This window comes from Ahaetulla prasina, chromosome 4 (genome assembly GCF_028640845.1).
Source record: "Ahaetulla prasina isolate Xishuangbanna chromosome 4, ASM2864084v1, whole genome shotgun sequence".
NCBI classification, from domain to species: Eukaryota; Metazoa; Chordata; class Lepidosauria; order Squamata; family Colubridae; genus Ahaetulla; species Ahaetulla prasina.
In genome coordinates this window covers 144,995,965-145,010,433 of record NC_080542.1, presented here as the reverse complement: position 1 = coordinate 145,010,433, position 14,469 = coordinate 144,995,965, and the positions used below count along the sequence as shown (strand labels likewise).

Below are 14,469 nucleotides of genomic sequence, written 5' to 3'. Positions count from 1 at the left end.
GGGAGGCCAGCGGTGGCAGTAGGCAGTCTCGTAAATAGCCCGGTCCTAAGCCATGGAGCGCTTTGAAATCATCTTTGAAATCACTTAAATCATTAGAGATGAGTACTCCAAGGTCCTTGACAGTGTCAGTCGTCTATGAGATCGTATATGCCCAGCTTGTATTTTGTGTTCTGATTTTTTTGGCCAATGTGTAAGACAGAGCATTTGTTGGTTGAGATTTGGAGTTGCCAATTGTTTGACCATTCTGACACATAGTCAAGGTTTTTTTGAAGGGTAGCAGCATTGTCGGTAGTGTGAAATAGAATAGAATAGAATAGAATAGAATAGAATAGAATAGAATAGAATAGAATAGAATAGAATAGAATAGAATTTTTATTGGCAAAGTGTGATTGGACATACAAGGAATTTGTCTTGGTGCATATGCTCTCAGTGTACATAAAAGAAAAAGAAAAAAAAAACCTTCATCAAAGGTACAACATTTACAACACAAATGATGGTCAATATATCAATATAAATCATAAGGATTGCCAGCAACAAAGTTACAGTCATACAGTCATAAGTGGAAAGAGATTGGTGATGGGAACGATGAGAAGATTAATAGTAGTGCAGATTTAGTAAATAGTCTGACAGTGTTGAGGGAATTATTTGTTTAGCAGAGGGATGGCCTTCGGGAAAAAACTGTTCTTGTGTCTAGTTGTTCTGGTGTGCAGTGCTCTATAGCGTCGTTTTGAGGGTAGATGTAAAAATAGTTTTACATTATCAGCAAAGAGAATGCAGTTGCTTATAATATGATCGCAAAGGTCGTTTATGTAAAGTATTTTAACAAGACATCATTACAGAAGAACTCCAAACCTTGCAAGAGTTTGCAAAGGAACATAGTTTTGCATAGTGTGATTATGACTATTTTATTATTTTTCAAATATTTTGTTTTGGGAGCCCGCCTATAGGTGTCACTTTTTCAACCTCAAGAACAATGACACTGTGGCTGGTCTAATGGAAGAAATTGAAAGATGTACTTTGAAAGCAGTGACAGAGAAATTTGCCATCTTAGGTCAAAATTGTGCACCAATTTTTCAGATTTATAGGTTGAAGGAAAAAGAGGGAGTGGCTGGGGAAAAAAAATGACAATAGTTGGAAGGGACCTTGAAGGTCTTCTAGTCCAATCCCCCATTCTTCTGGGTTACCTGTAGTATACAGTTAATTCCTGAGTTACGACAGTTCACTTAGTGATGTTTGAAGTTGCAACATAACACCCCACTCCCCAAGTACTTACGACAAAGTACTGAAATTATAAATGTTGCAGCACCATGGCAGTCATTCACATGGATGGGGGCTCTGCAATATTTGCTCTATCTATTCCCTGCCCCGCTGGGTCTCTACAAGGACTAGACCTTCACCTTCCGAAGATCTAGCAAGCTGTCGGTTTCTTGGCCTGTTTGGTGCTTCAAGCCTTCAGTTTGCAGAGAATGGAGGTGGTCTATATGGAGAACCCAGGTGGTCAATAACTGAGGCGAGGCAGGTTGCAAGTGATACTCAACAAGTGGGCCTCTAGTGGCTCAACAGACTAAGTCTGTCTGTTATTAACACAGTTGCTTGCAATTACTGCAAGTTCAAGTCCCACCAGGCCCAAGGTTGACTCAGCCTTCCATCCTTTATAAGGTAGGTAAAATGAGGACCCAGATTGTTGGGGCAATAAAAGTTGACTTTGTATATAATATACAAATGGATGAAAACTATTGCTTAACACAATGTAAGCCACCCTGAGTCTTCAGAGAAGGGCGGGATATAAATTCAAAATAAATAAATAAAATAAAATAAAAAACAACCTTTAATGCTGTTATGTATGGAACTTTTGGAGGGAATTTTGGGCGGGAAAATACACATTGCCAATTGGCTGGTGCCTCGGCCGAGTGGGTATAAAAGGGGAGCTGTTCCTTGGTGCCAGTTGTTGGATTCTCACCCTACATTAAAGAGCTGTCGTCGTTGAACTCGCCCAAGGAGCTGCTGATCCAGTTCTACAGAGGAATTATTGAGTCTGTCATTTGCACCTCTATAACTGTCTAGTTCGGTTCTGCAACCCAACAAGAAAGACACAGACTTCAGAGGATCATTAGAACTGCAGAAAAAATAATTGCTCCCAACCTGCCTTCCATTGAGGACCTGTATACTGCACGAATCAAGAAGAGGGCCGTGAAAATATTTACAGACTCCTCGCATCCAGGACATAAATTGTTTCAACTCCTACCCTCAAAACGACGCTATAGAGCACTGCTCACCAGAACAACTAGACACAAGAACAGTTTTTTCCCGAAGGCCATCACTCTGCTAAACAGATAATTCCATCAACACTGTCAAACTATTTACTAAATCTGCACTACTATTAATCTTCTCATCGTTCCCATCACCAATCTCTTTCCACTTTTGACTGCATGACTGTAACTTTGTTGCTGGCAATCCTTATGATTTATATTGATATATTGACCATCAATTGTGTTGTAAATGTTGTACCTTGATGAACGTATCTTTTCGTTTATGTACACTGAGAGCATATGCACCAAGACAAATTCCTTGTGTGTCCAATCACACTTGGCCAATAAAAATTCTATTCTATTCTATTCTATTCTATTCTATTCTATTCTATTCTATTCTATTCTATTCTATTCTATTCTATTCTCTTGCCTCACCTGACTCAACAAATGCTAAACAGGCAACAGGCAATAGGCTAACTTCTGTGAGGCAAACAGCAAACAAGTGCCATCTGACAGCTGCTTAAATACAGAGCTGTCAGATGGCTGAACCAATAGGGAAGCTTCAGGTTTCCCTCCTTTTAGCAGCTCGCGTCTTAGCCAATCAGGATTGCTGGTTGGCTGGCAAGTCTCTACGCGGCGGCGTAGCCTCGAGGACTTAGCATGCCGCGTCTTAGCCAATCAGGATCGTCAGTTGGCTGACAAGTCTGTAGGCGGTGGCATAGCCCCGAGGACTTAACACTCCTTCCCTCCCGGATAGCGCATGTGTAATCAGAAAGGTACGCTGGCCGACGTCGGCTCCGCCCAGATCGTTTTAGTTCAGGGGTGCAGCCAAAGGAAGAGGAGGCAGAGCTGCTGGCTGGATCTCTGGAACTCCTGGAGACTGTGCAACTGCTTCACGTGGAGGCCTGATCGTTGCTGGACTGCCCAGTTCCTCAGGTGAGTCTAGTGCTGAGAATGCTTTGGTGGTGGAGGGTTGTGGTGTCTCTGGGCAGGAATGGTCGTTGGCTTGGCTTGGTGTTTCTCCAGAGCATGGGTAGGCCTGTTATGGGCTGTAATTTGTAGATCGTCTTCTGAGCTGATTTACATGTCTGCGCCATACCCCGCCGTCTTCCAGTTGGACCCTGTAAGAGTAGGGTCAGGTTAATTGGGTGATGTGGCCTGGAAGCCACCATGGCTTGGACCCATAGTTTTGTGCGAAAACGTAATCTCCGGGGAGGAAGGCTCGAGTGCCTTCCTGGGCAGTGGGGGTCTCCTGGCGCTGCTCATTGGCATAGCTGGGGTGTAGGCAATCTAAGGTGGTTCTGAGCCGACGTCCTATCAGCGTCTCAGCTGGGCTTAGCTTAGTGACCGGGCAAGGGGTTGTGTGTTGGGCCAGCAAATATTGGCAAATTTTATCATGCCAATTTCCCAGTCCCAGGCGGCCTAGTGCCTCCTTGGCCGACCGGACGGCTCGTTCCGCGTGGCCATTAGTGGCCGGATGGGGCATTGGGACATGGCGAATGCCATGTTTGGCCAGAAACAGCTGGAAGGGTGCTGCCATGAACTGGGGTCCGTTAACTGTTACCACCACGTCGGGTAGCCTATGGGTGGCGAACAGTTTTTTTAACACCCTGATGGTCACATCGGCCGTAGTGGAGTGCATGAGTGACAGCTTTACCCATTTAGAATGGGCATCGACTGCCACCAGGAATGTTTGCCCTAAGAATGGGCCGGCGAAGTCCAAATAGACCTGCAACCAGGGAGCCCAGGGTGTTTCCCATTCCTGCACTGGGGTGGCAGGAGGCGCCAGCCTGGATTGCTGGTGCAGTTGGCACTGAGCGACCCATCCCTCTATTTCGGTGTCCATCTGAGGCCACCGCACGTAACTGCGGCCCAGGGACTTCATGCATACGATGCCAGGATGGGCATCATGCAGGGCATTCAGAATTGGCACCCTTAATTCGGGCAGGACCACTACCTGGTTTCCCCAGAGGAGGTACCCTTTCAGTGCTGACAGCATATGCTGTCGGCGTTGGTAGGGCAAGAACTCGGCCAACACCAGGTCCCTAGGCCAGCCCCTCCTAACCCAGTCCAAAACACGGGAAATGATAGGGTCAGTGGAGGAATGGCAGGCAATATCCGCCGCAGATATTGGGGACTGCAGCTCCTCAATCAGGAGGACCGAAATGGCCGGGGCAGGGTCCTCAACAGGGCCAGGGAGGGGGCACCTACTGAGGGCATCAGCATGCCCCAAGTGTTTACCTGGTCGATACTGTAACTGATATGTATAGGCAGCCAGAAATTCTGCCCATCGTGACATCCAAGGGGACAGGATTAGCGGCGTTTGGCAGTCACCAGTCAACAATCCTAAAAGGGGTTTATGATCTGTGATCAAGTGAAAAAAAAAGGGCCATAAAGTTAGTCATGGAATCTTTTGATTCCAGCTACCGCAGCCAATGCCTCCTTATCCAATTGACTATAATTCCTCTCTGGGGCAGACAGGGGTCCTAGAGTAATAGGCAATTGGGGCTTCCAAACCATTGAGGAGGATGTAGCTCCAATTCCATATGGAGAAGTATCACATGCCAACGAGAGTGGCATGTGTTCACTATACTGGACCAGGACTGCCTCTGAGGTCAACATGTCTTATAGCTCTAAAAGAGGCAGCAGCCTTCTTAGGCCAGAGCCAAGGGGCCTTGGAATCTAGAAGCCAATGCAAAAGCTCAGCCACGGATGCCTTGTGGGGTAGGAATACTGCATAGAAGTTAAGCAGCCCTAAGAAGGCCTGCAACTCTGCCTTATTAGAAGGTGTGGGTGCCTTTTTTATTGCCTCAACTTTGGCAGAGGTAGGACAAATTCCCTGGGAGTCTACAAGGAACCCCAGGAATTCGACATGGGGCACTCCCAGTTTGCACTTGTCTTTTTTTAGCTTGAGGCCTGCACATCTAAACATTGACAAGACTGCTCTTAGCTTCTGGAGGAGCTTCTTCTGATCAGAGGCCGATATCAGGACGTCATCAAAATAGGGGATGACTCCTGCCAAGCCCTGGAGTAATCGTTCCATTAGGCTTTGGAACAACCCTGGGGCTACACTGACCCCAAACTGGAGACAGTTACACCTAAAAGCTCCCCTGTGGGTGACTATGGTCTGAGCCATGGCTGTAGCCTCATCCACAGGGAGCTGCTGATAGGCTTGAGCCAAATCTAGTTTTGCAAAGATGGATCCCTGGCCCAATGAGTGCAACAGGTGCTGCACCACTGGCACCGATAGGGGTTAGCCTGCAATGCCCTATTAATTGTGCATTTGTAGTCAGCACAGATTCGTATGGAGCCGTCCTGCTTCAGTGGAATTACTATGGGGGTCTCCCATTGGGAATGCTCCACAGGTTCTAACACCCCTTGGGCTATGAGCTTATCCAGCTCTAAATCTACCTTAGGGCGGAGGGCAAATGGCACCCTTCTAGGTTTCAAGCGTACAGGTGCTACCTGGGAGTCTGAATTAAAGAATATGGGTTTTCCCTTATATTTACCCAGCTTGTTGTCGAACACATCCTCAAAATCCTGGTACAGGCTGCTGAATTCATCTGGAAGGGTTGTGTGGATGCCCAAGATGTCCAGACCAAATGCTGCAAACCAGACCAGCCCCAGGAGGCTGGGCAGGTTTTTTTTTTTCCCTTGGCCACGATCGGGTAGGCAGCTGGAGAATTTTTCGTGGGTGATGTGAAAGGTGCCACATCCCACAAGGGGAATTCAGGTCCCCTGATAGTCTTTAAGTCTTACTTGGCACAGTTTGAGGCGTCGTTTTGGGAAACCAGGCAGGAGGCGCTATAAGGTAGACCATGAAATCAGGGACTTGGATGAGCCAGTGTCCACCTCCATCTTACAGGGAGTGCCCTCCACTATTACTCTGAGGTAAATTTTATTGCTAGGCGAGGTCTCAGTGGCATGGCTGACTGCGAAACAGTCCTCACTGCTGCTTTGAGGGTTTTTTGAAGGTTTTCTTGTAGCCGGTGGGCTCCAAAGGTGTGTCTGGTGGGTGACAGCTCGGCAGACCCTTGATAGGCAGCCCCACTTGCCACAATGGCGGCAGATGGCGGTTTTGAACCTGCAATCAGCCCTATTGTGGTTCCCGCCACAGCTAGCAAGTTGGTCTGAGGTGATCTGACCGATGGAGTCCTCTTCTTCCTCCTTGCGGTTTTGAGGTGGCCTCAAATGGAGCCCTCCTCCTCCTCCTCCTCCTCCTCCTCCTCCTCCTCCTCCTCCTCCTCCTCTTCTTCTTCTTCTTCTTCTTCTTCTTCTTCTTCTTCTTCTTCTTCTTCTTCTGTGTCATCTTCCGACCCCTCATAGTGGATGGAGAGGTTTTTTTCTTTTTGGTAGCTGGGTGTGTGAAACCACTGGATCTCCGCGGTTGATTTATCAGACATTTCAGAAGCCCTGGCTTTGTCCACGGCTGTCTGAAGGGTCAGCTTTTTGCAGGCAAGCGAATGCCTCTGCAGCTTCAGGTCCCTGACCCCGCCCACCCGCTGTTCGAGCAGGATGTCATCCAGCTCGGGAAATTCGCAGTACAGTGTGGCTGACCGAAGCGCAGCCATGTAATCACAGATGGACTCCCCGTCCCTCTGAATACGTTGGCAAAACCCGTGTCTTCTGGCTCTGCATAAGGGAGTTGGAGAATAATGATTTTTCGGCTTCTCCAGCAGAGTCTCCCATAGCACCATGTACACTGGCTGAGGGGCTGACAGAGCCTAGCCGTGCCAAATATCTCCCGGCCACACGAACTGAGAAAATAACCTCTTTTCTGCGCATTTGACAACTCCGTGAATTTGTTCGCCTGTAAAAAGCATTTGAACTGCTAGAGATAGGTGTCCCATGTCTCGGTGGCCAGTTCAAAAGGCCTGAACGAAGGCTGTGTAGCCATCCAGACAAGGATTTAACACAGAAGATAGCCCTGGTGACTATCTCAGCTCTGATGGTGACTCAGCCGTCTTTACCTCAGCGATCCCATCCTCGTCACCAGTGCTCTGTATGGAGAACCCAGATGGTCAATAACTGAGGCGAGACAGGTTGCAAGTGATAATCAACAACTTTTAATACTAACAAGGCAACAGGTAACAGGCTGACTTCTGTGAGGCAAATAGCAAACAAGTGCCATCTGACAGCTGCTTAAATAAAGAACTGTCAGTTTGCTGAACCAATAGAGAAACTTAAGGTTTCCCTCCTTTTAGCAACTCACGTCTTAGCCAATCAGAATCATCGGTTGGCTGGCAAGTCTCTAGGCATTGTCGTAGCCTCGAAGACTTAGCACACCATGTCTTAGCCAATCAGGATCCTCGGTTGGCTGACAAGTAGCCCCGAGGACTTAACAGGAGGCCTAAACTCTACCACAAGATCACGCAAGAGTGTGAGATCTAGCGCTAATGATCTCGCCAGATTTTATCCATCTGTTCTCTGCAAATGGAGGCCTGGATGAGATCTGCAGCATAAGGCTTTGCAAATGGAGGGGAGGTCTTTTGCATTTGGCTGCAAAAAAACTCAAAATTATTATTATTATTATTATTTATTTGATTTTTATACCGCCCTTCTCCCGAAGGACTCAGGGCGGTGTACAGGCAAAAATAAAACAGATAATACAATATACAATTTAAAAAGCAGATAAAAAAACTTATTTTAAAATTAGCCTGATAGGTTAAAATATACTAGACTAAAAAACCCCATTTAAAATTAATTAATAAAAATTTAAAATTTAAAATTAATAAAATTCGCGACGGAAAGTCCGAAGGTCAGGTATTTGGCGTAAACCCGGGGGAAGCTCGTTCCAGAGTGTGGGAGCCCCCACAGAGAAGGCCCTTCCCCTGGGGGCCGCCAGCCGACATTGTTTGGCGGACGGCACCCTGAGAAGTCCCTCTCTGTGAGAGTGACTGCTGGGGGCAGAAAACTGTTTCTTTGTCTGATTAGTGCCATCTATTGTTCTGCTAAAAGGGATGTGGTGGCTCAGTGGCTAAGATGCTGAGTTTGTTGATCGAAAGGTCGGCAGTTCAGCGGTTCGAATACCTAGTGTTGCCATGTAACGGGGTGAGCTCCCGTGACTTGTCCCAGCTTCTGCCAACTTAGCAGTTCAAAAGCACATAGAAAATGCAAGTAGAAAAATAGGGACCACCTTTGGTGGGAAGGTAACAGCGTTCCGTGCGTCTTTGGCATTTAGTCATGCCAGCCACGTGGCCACGGAGACGTCTTCGGACAGCGCTGGCTCTTTGGCTTTGAAACGGAGATGAGCACCGCCCCCTAGAGTCGGGAACCTTTACCTTTATTGTTCTGCTAATAGTCCTATAAACAATTCCAAACCCACTTCACTTACATGCAGGTAGTTGTCAAGTTATGGTCACAACTGGAACCAGTGTTTCTGTTACTAAGGAAGACAGTTGTTAAAGTGAGTTGTGTCTGATTTTACTCCTTTTTTTTTGCCATTGTTGTTAAACAAATCACGGCAAATCACAGTCATTAAGTGAATCTGGCTTTCCCCATTGACTTGCTTATCGGAAGTCAGCTGGGAAGATTGCACAGAGTGATCACATAACTCCAGGATGCCGCAAATCTTGTTGCAAGACATGCCAGTTGCCAAGTGTCCAAATTTTGATCACGTGATTAGAAGGGATGCACTGACAATCATAAGAACCAAGACCAGTTGAAACTCACTTTTTTCAATGCCATTGTTTGTTCACTAAACGAATGGTTGTAAGTTCAGGGCTACCTGTGTAGCCTTCAGAATTCTTATTTTTTGCACAGTATGTGGAACTAAAACCAACTTCTCTAATTTAAGCACGTGACGCCAGCAGCCGACGTCCTATGATCTGCTCCCCCTTCCTCGTTTGAAAGCCATCTTCCTGTAGGAAATTGGCTGTTTCTTCCTTGCAAAAGGGACAGAGAAGGGCGGGGGGTGGGGAAGGGACTAAATCAGGAGACGGAAAAAATCACAGCAACAATCACAATCTGACAGGCCACTTACGCACCGCTTCATTTATAAATGGGTCAGTGTGGAAAGTAGCTACGGAGCTCGACGGAGAGCCAGCATAAAGCTCTTATCTCTGAAACCATATGCTCCCACTTCCGTGATGGAGGTAAAATAAGACCCGCTGTAATTGGAAAGTAAGGCCAAAACATGGCCAAGAAGACCGTGTGGGCAGCCCGGCTTTCATGCAGGACCAATGAGAACATAAGGCAAGAGATTGTCTCTGTGTTGTGTGTCACACAAAAGAAAAGAAAAAGCTGCCGATAGAGGGGGTGGCGCGGAAGAGAGAAAGAGACGGTTGCGAAACTATACAAAAGTCACCTCTCCGGCTATAATGCATCTGAACCGGTAGTGCACGTAGCAATGAGGGTCGAATCTATATTACAAACAGGCCATCCTGTTATGCTCATCCTGTTTCTCAAATTTGGGAAGAAAATCTGGTTTACGTTTATAAGCTTGAGTTGGATAAAGGAGAGTATTCATAGCTCAGGGTAGAGCTGTGGGGTCCTACAGCTCTCTGAGCTTGCTTGTTTTCTTGCAGATGTTTCGTTACCCAAGCTGAGTAACCTCACCAGTGCTAGTCCCTAAAATCAGTGGTCGTATATTCAGCTGGTTCTATCCGGTTTGGGTAAACCGGTAGCAGCGGCTGTGAGAGGCTCCACCCACCCGCCCGGACTTCATCACGTCCCATTTTTGATGTTCTGCACATGCGCGGAGGTGGCATGTGCTCACATTTGCAAACCTGTAATGAAGGTAAGCGAATACCACCCTTGCCTAAAATGTCTGCAAAAAATCACCAATCTTAGAGAGCACAAAGACCCCTCAAGTTTGAGTTTTCTTGGAAACTGAGGCAAAAAAATCATACCCCCCCCCTCAGCAGAAGGCAACTCTTCCAAGCTCCGTGTAGGAAGAGTCAATGTGAATTGGCCTCCAAAAGTTGTGTGTGTTCCAATACTGGAGGTTTTTAAGAGGAGATTGGATAACCATTTCTCTGAAATAGTATAGCTAGGGGTTCGATCCTGACCAGCTCAAGGTTGACTCAGCGTTTCATCCTACCGAGGTCGATAAAATGAGGACCCAGATAGTTGGGGACAATAGGCTGACTCTGTAAACTGCTTAGAGAGGGCTGGTAAAGCACTGTGAAGCGGGTATATAAGTTTAATTGCTATTGCTATTATATTATACTATATTAGTATAGTGCTTTCGAATTGCTGGATGGGCAGGAGCTGGAGCATGTGATAGTTCACCCTGCTCTGCAGCACCAATGGGTCTCAAACGCGAGACTGCTGATCGTCAGCCCAGTATTCTAATCTCGTGAGTCATCACGCTCCCAATTAGAATAGCAGTATTATATTAATATTATATAATGCTATTGCTATTGCTATTGCTACTGCTATTCCTTCCTTCATGCGGTTCCTGCTTGAGCAGGGAGTTGAACTAAAAGACCTCCAAGGCCTCTTCGAACTCTGTTGTTCTGTTTGAAACGCCCCGTCTCCTTTGCCAATCTCTTTTACACTTCTTGCTTCTCACTGCTCATTTTTGCTAAAAAGAACTAATTACAGGATACGACTGTCCCAACTAAGCCAGTTAGGATGTGTAGAAGCAACTTGAGAGAGACAGTCCTGAACGTAATCCAGTTCTAAGCCATGACAAGCTTTAAAGTTGACAGCCAGAATCTTGAATTGCATCTGGAAGCACAAGGAGACCCAATGTAGTTCATGCAGGAGGGAACTGAACCTTCCAAATTCTCAAGAACAGCCCCATGTAGAGTAATTCAAATGGAAGGGGATTAAGGCGTGGCTGACCATGAGCATATTTAATTTAATATTTAAGATATTTAATTTAACAGTTGGAACCATGAAGTGTACTGAGCCAGAAAAACACAGTAGTACTTGATTGGTTGGAAGGAGGAGTTGCCGTTTTTCCTGCCTTTTTCTTATGTGTGTTTTCTTCTATGCCGTTTCGGCCGGCAGGATGCTGCAGGAGGCCGTCGAAGCTGAAAACAGGTTGCGGGGGGTGCCTCACCCCCTCTTTTGACCAGCAGGGTGCTACAAGAGGCCGTCCAGCCAAAAACAGGCGGGGGGGGCCCCACACCTCCAGTTTTGACCAGCAAGATGTTGCAAGTGGCCGTCCAGGCCAAAAACGGGCTTAGGAAGGCTGCCGGTGACCCCTGTGCCCTGTTTTGGCCGGCAGGGTGCTGCAGGAGGCTGTCCAGGCCGAAAACAGGCTGGGGGCTGCGGTTGACCCCCCCAACCCTCGTTTTGGCCAGCAGGGTGCTGCAGGAACCGTCCATCCCATCTGCCGTCCATGCCATCTCCCCACCCCCACCTCGGCCATCCTACAGAGGACAACTACAATGCTGATCTGGCCCTCAAAGAAATCCAGTTTGACACCCCTCTTCTGTACTGTTCTCTGATTTACCTCACAATTTACCTCATGATGTACTAATGTGCCTGACTATCTTGTTTGCTGTAAATACAAATGTAACATATATTTATTTATATAAAGCTACAAGTTTGTGTCAGCTTCATTTGGACACCGGCTGTGCAATTCCGTGACAAAGTACCCTGCCCCCCACTTGGCCAGCGACAGGCACACAAGATGCACAACTCGGAACTGCACAAAAGCCCTGCTAGCCAAAGCAACTTCCTCCTCTAGCAGGAGCCACAGGTCCAGGAAGGATCCCCAGATGGTGCGCCAAGTCTGTTTGGGGCAGTGCCACCACCCCATCCAGATGGTGCCACTCAGTCTTCCTTGATTGTGAAGCGAAGCCTGCTGCTCCCCATCTAGGCCTCTGCAAATAAATCGCGGTTTAGTGCAAATGCGGTCGGAGGAAGTCACCATTGTTTTTTGCAAAATGATTTTTTGACGAATTCTCATTCAGATTAGGCTGAAAGTGCAGAAGTGGGACAGGAGATCAGTGGGCTGTGGCAGAATAGGATGAGGTTGTCACAGGCACACAACAAACCAATCGTGTTTTGTCCGCTAACAGAGATCTGAAATAATACCGGAAAAATAATTCTACCAAAGCAGCAGGAAAGGAAACATGAGTTATGTCTGTATATCTCTGCAGGCAGAACTCCAGATAGAGTGGAGCGTCTGACAACAAAGAGATTTCACAGTTAAAATGTTCAACATATGCATATTTAAACCACGATTATAAAATTATCTTTACATTATGCTTACAATCATTCTCTTTTTTTTCCTAGTATCTAGTTTCTTGCTGTAAAGAAAATACGAAGCTTGTTTCTGTTATACTTTTTCCCCCCTTTTTCTCCCTTCTCTGTCTCTTTTTATTATTTTGTATTGATATTTACATTTTTAATCTTCTATTGAAACTTTAAATAAAATTTATTTTAAAGACACTTTTATTTTAAAGCTCTGGCTCTTTTCTTCACTCTTTCTAGAGCAGGGGTCTCAAGCTCAATTTCGTTGAGGGCTGCATCGGTTGTATTCGGCCTTGTGGGGGGTCCATGGCCAGCTTGACATCACTCGTGTCGGGGGGGGCACATGTGGTGGCCCGGGTGGGGCTGGGTGATCCATTCCTTCCAGTGGAGGAAGGGGAGGCTAGGGAGAGCGCCAATCCCTTGCACTCCAGAGGAGCCTCGCCATCGCTCTCGGACCACGTGGAGGACCCCCTGATGGTGGTGCAGAGCACAAGCGCCCAGTCTGGTCCTCGAGGTCCCAGGGCACCAGGGCCACACAGCCTAGCCTAGCCTAGCCCTGCTTCCTGAGGGGTGGTGATGCCTTGTTGCGCTTACCTGTGAGGCTGCTGATGCTGTTCTCATTCTCCTCGGCCTGGTTGCTGATGATGTATGAGGGAGGGCAAAGTGTGCGGGTCAGAGGGAGGCTCGCCCTCTCCACGCAAGGAGACCCGGTTTTGTAACCAAAGCATTCTCAGCGATAGGATGTCAGGAGGAGAAAAGGAGATGGCGAAAGGGCAGTAGGGCTGCTGGAGGCCAAGTGCTAAGGCAGGACTTACCTCAGACCCCCCACTCCTTCTCATTATAATCTCTACCTCCTTCCTTCCTTCCTTCCCTCCCTCCCTCCCTCCCTCGTCATTTTTCTTCCTTACTCTTTTCTTCCTTACTCTCTTCCCATCTTTCTTTTTTCTTTGCATTTCCTCTTTCCCTTTCTCCTTTCCTGTCCCTTCTTGGATGCTCAAATGCAAAAGGGGAAACATTTCTCCTTTTGTTTAGCTTTTAATTTGCTTTGCTATCCCTCTGCCAGTGAAAACAGAGCTGGGGGTGTGCAAATGCCCCCCCCCACGAGCTCTGTTTTTACTGACAGAGGGCTGCAAGAAGGCTGTTGTAGCCGAAAATGGATCCCGGGAGGGCTACACATAGCCCTCCCAAGCTGCATTTTGACTGGCAGAGGCATCGTGGACTGTTTTTCCAGGGCAGCCCCGTGGATGCGGCCTGCAGGATTTAAGTTTGATATCTCCGTTGTAGTAGGGTCTCTACATCTTTTTTACATCGTGGTGACCAAAACTGGATGCTGTCAAGCGCCAAACAGCCCTCGACACCTCAATGGCCTAGGGAACAATCCATTGTGGTGCACAACAGAAGGACCCTACGGGGATGATGGCCATACATGATGGTAGTGGAGGTAGACTAGTTACAAAGAGGCCTTTAAACTCATGGTGCAGGTGATGGAACTAGAAGGGGTCTCGGGTAAGCGAACGGTGGGTGGGCGAAAGCAGCAGAATCGGCACAGCAACATAGCAGAAACTCCTGGCTGGATTGACATCGCAGAGGCACAGCGGCATGACCAACCTCAACAGTGGATTTGAAACGACCGCCTGGCAGCTGGGGCCAGGAAGCCCAGGGGACTGGAGCTACACAATCTTTGTCTGGACACTGGTGGCATAGTTCTTCTTTGACAGAAACTGCCTACACCCCCACCCCCACCCTGGCTGCCTACACCCCCCCTGCAGGGGCTCAGTTCCAAAGATGGAGAGAAAGATAGTGGGCTGAAGATGAGAGGGGGAGTGGAGTTACTCCACAGCAGTATCACACACCTGCCCACAGGGAAGGAGGTTAATCAGGGAGTGTTAGTTGATTCCAGTTCCTGCGATGTTTATTATTATTATTATTATTATTATTATTATTATTATTATTATTATTATTATTATTATTATTATTATTATTATTATTATTATTTATTGAATTTCTAGACCGCCCTTCTCCCGAAGGACTCAGGGCGGTGTACAGCCAGGCTAAAAAACATACACAA

General features: G+C 47.2%; 1 long non-coding RNA gene across 1 annotated transcript; it reads left to right on the top strand.

Moving 5' to 3' along the window:
* The first annotated feature begins 3,082 nt into the window (after positions 1-3,082).
* LOC131197470 (uncharacterized) lies at positions 3,083-12,490 on the top strand. The gene is made up of 3 exons (XR_009154959.1): positions 3,083-3,185; positions 9,776-9,987; positions 11,208-12,490. It is a non-coding gene; the product is annotated as an uncharacterized LOC131197470 (long non-coding RNA).
* The last annotated feature ends 1,979 nt before the right edge of the window (positions 12,491-14,469 follow it).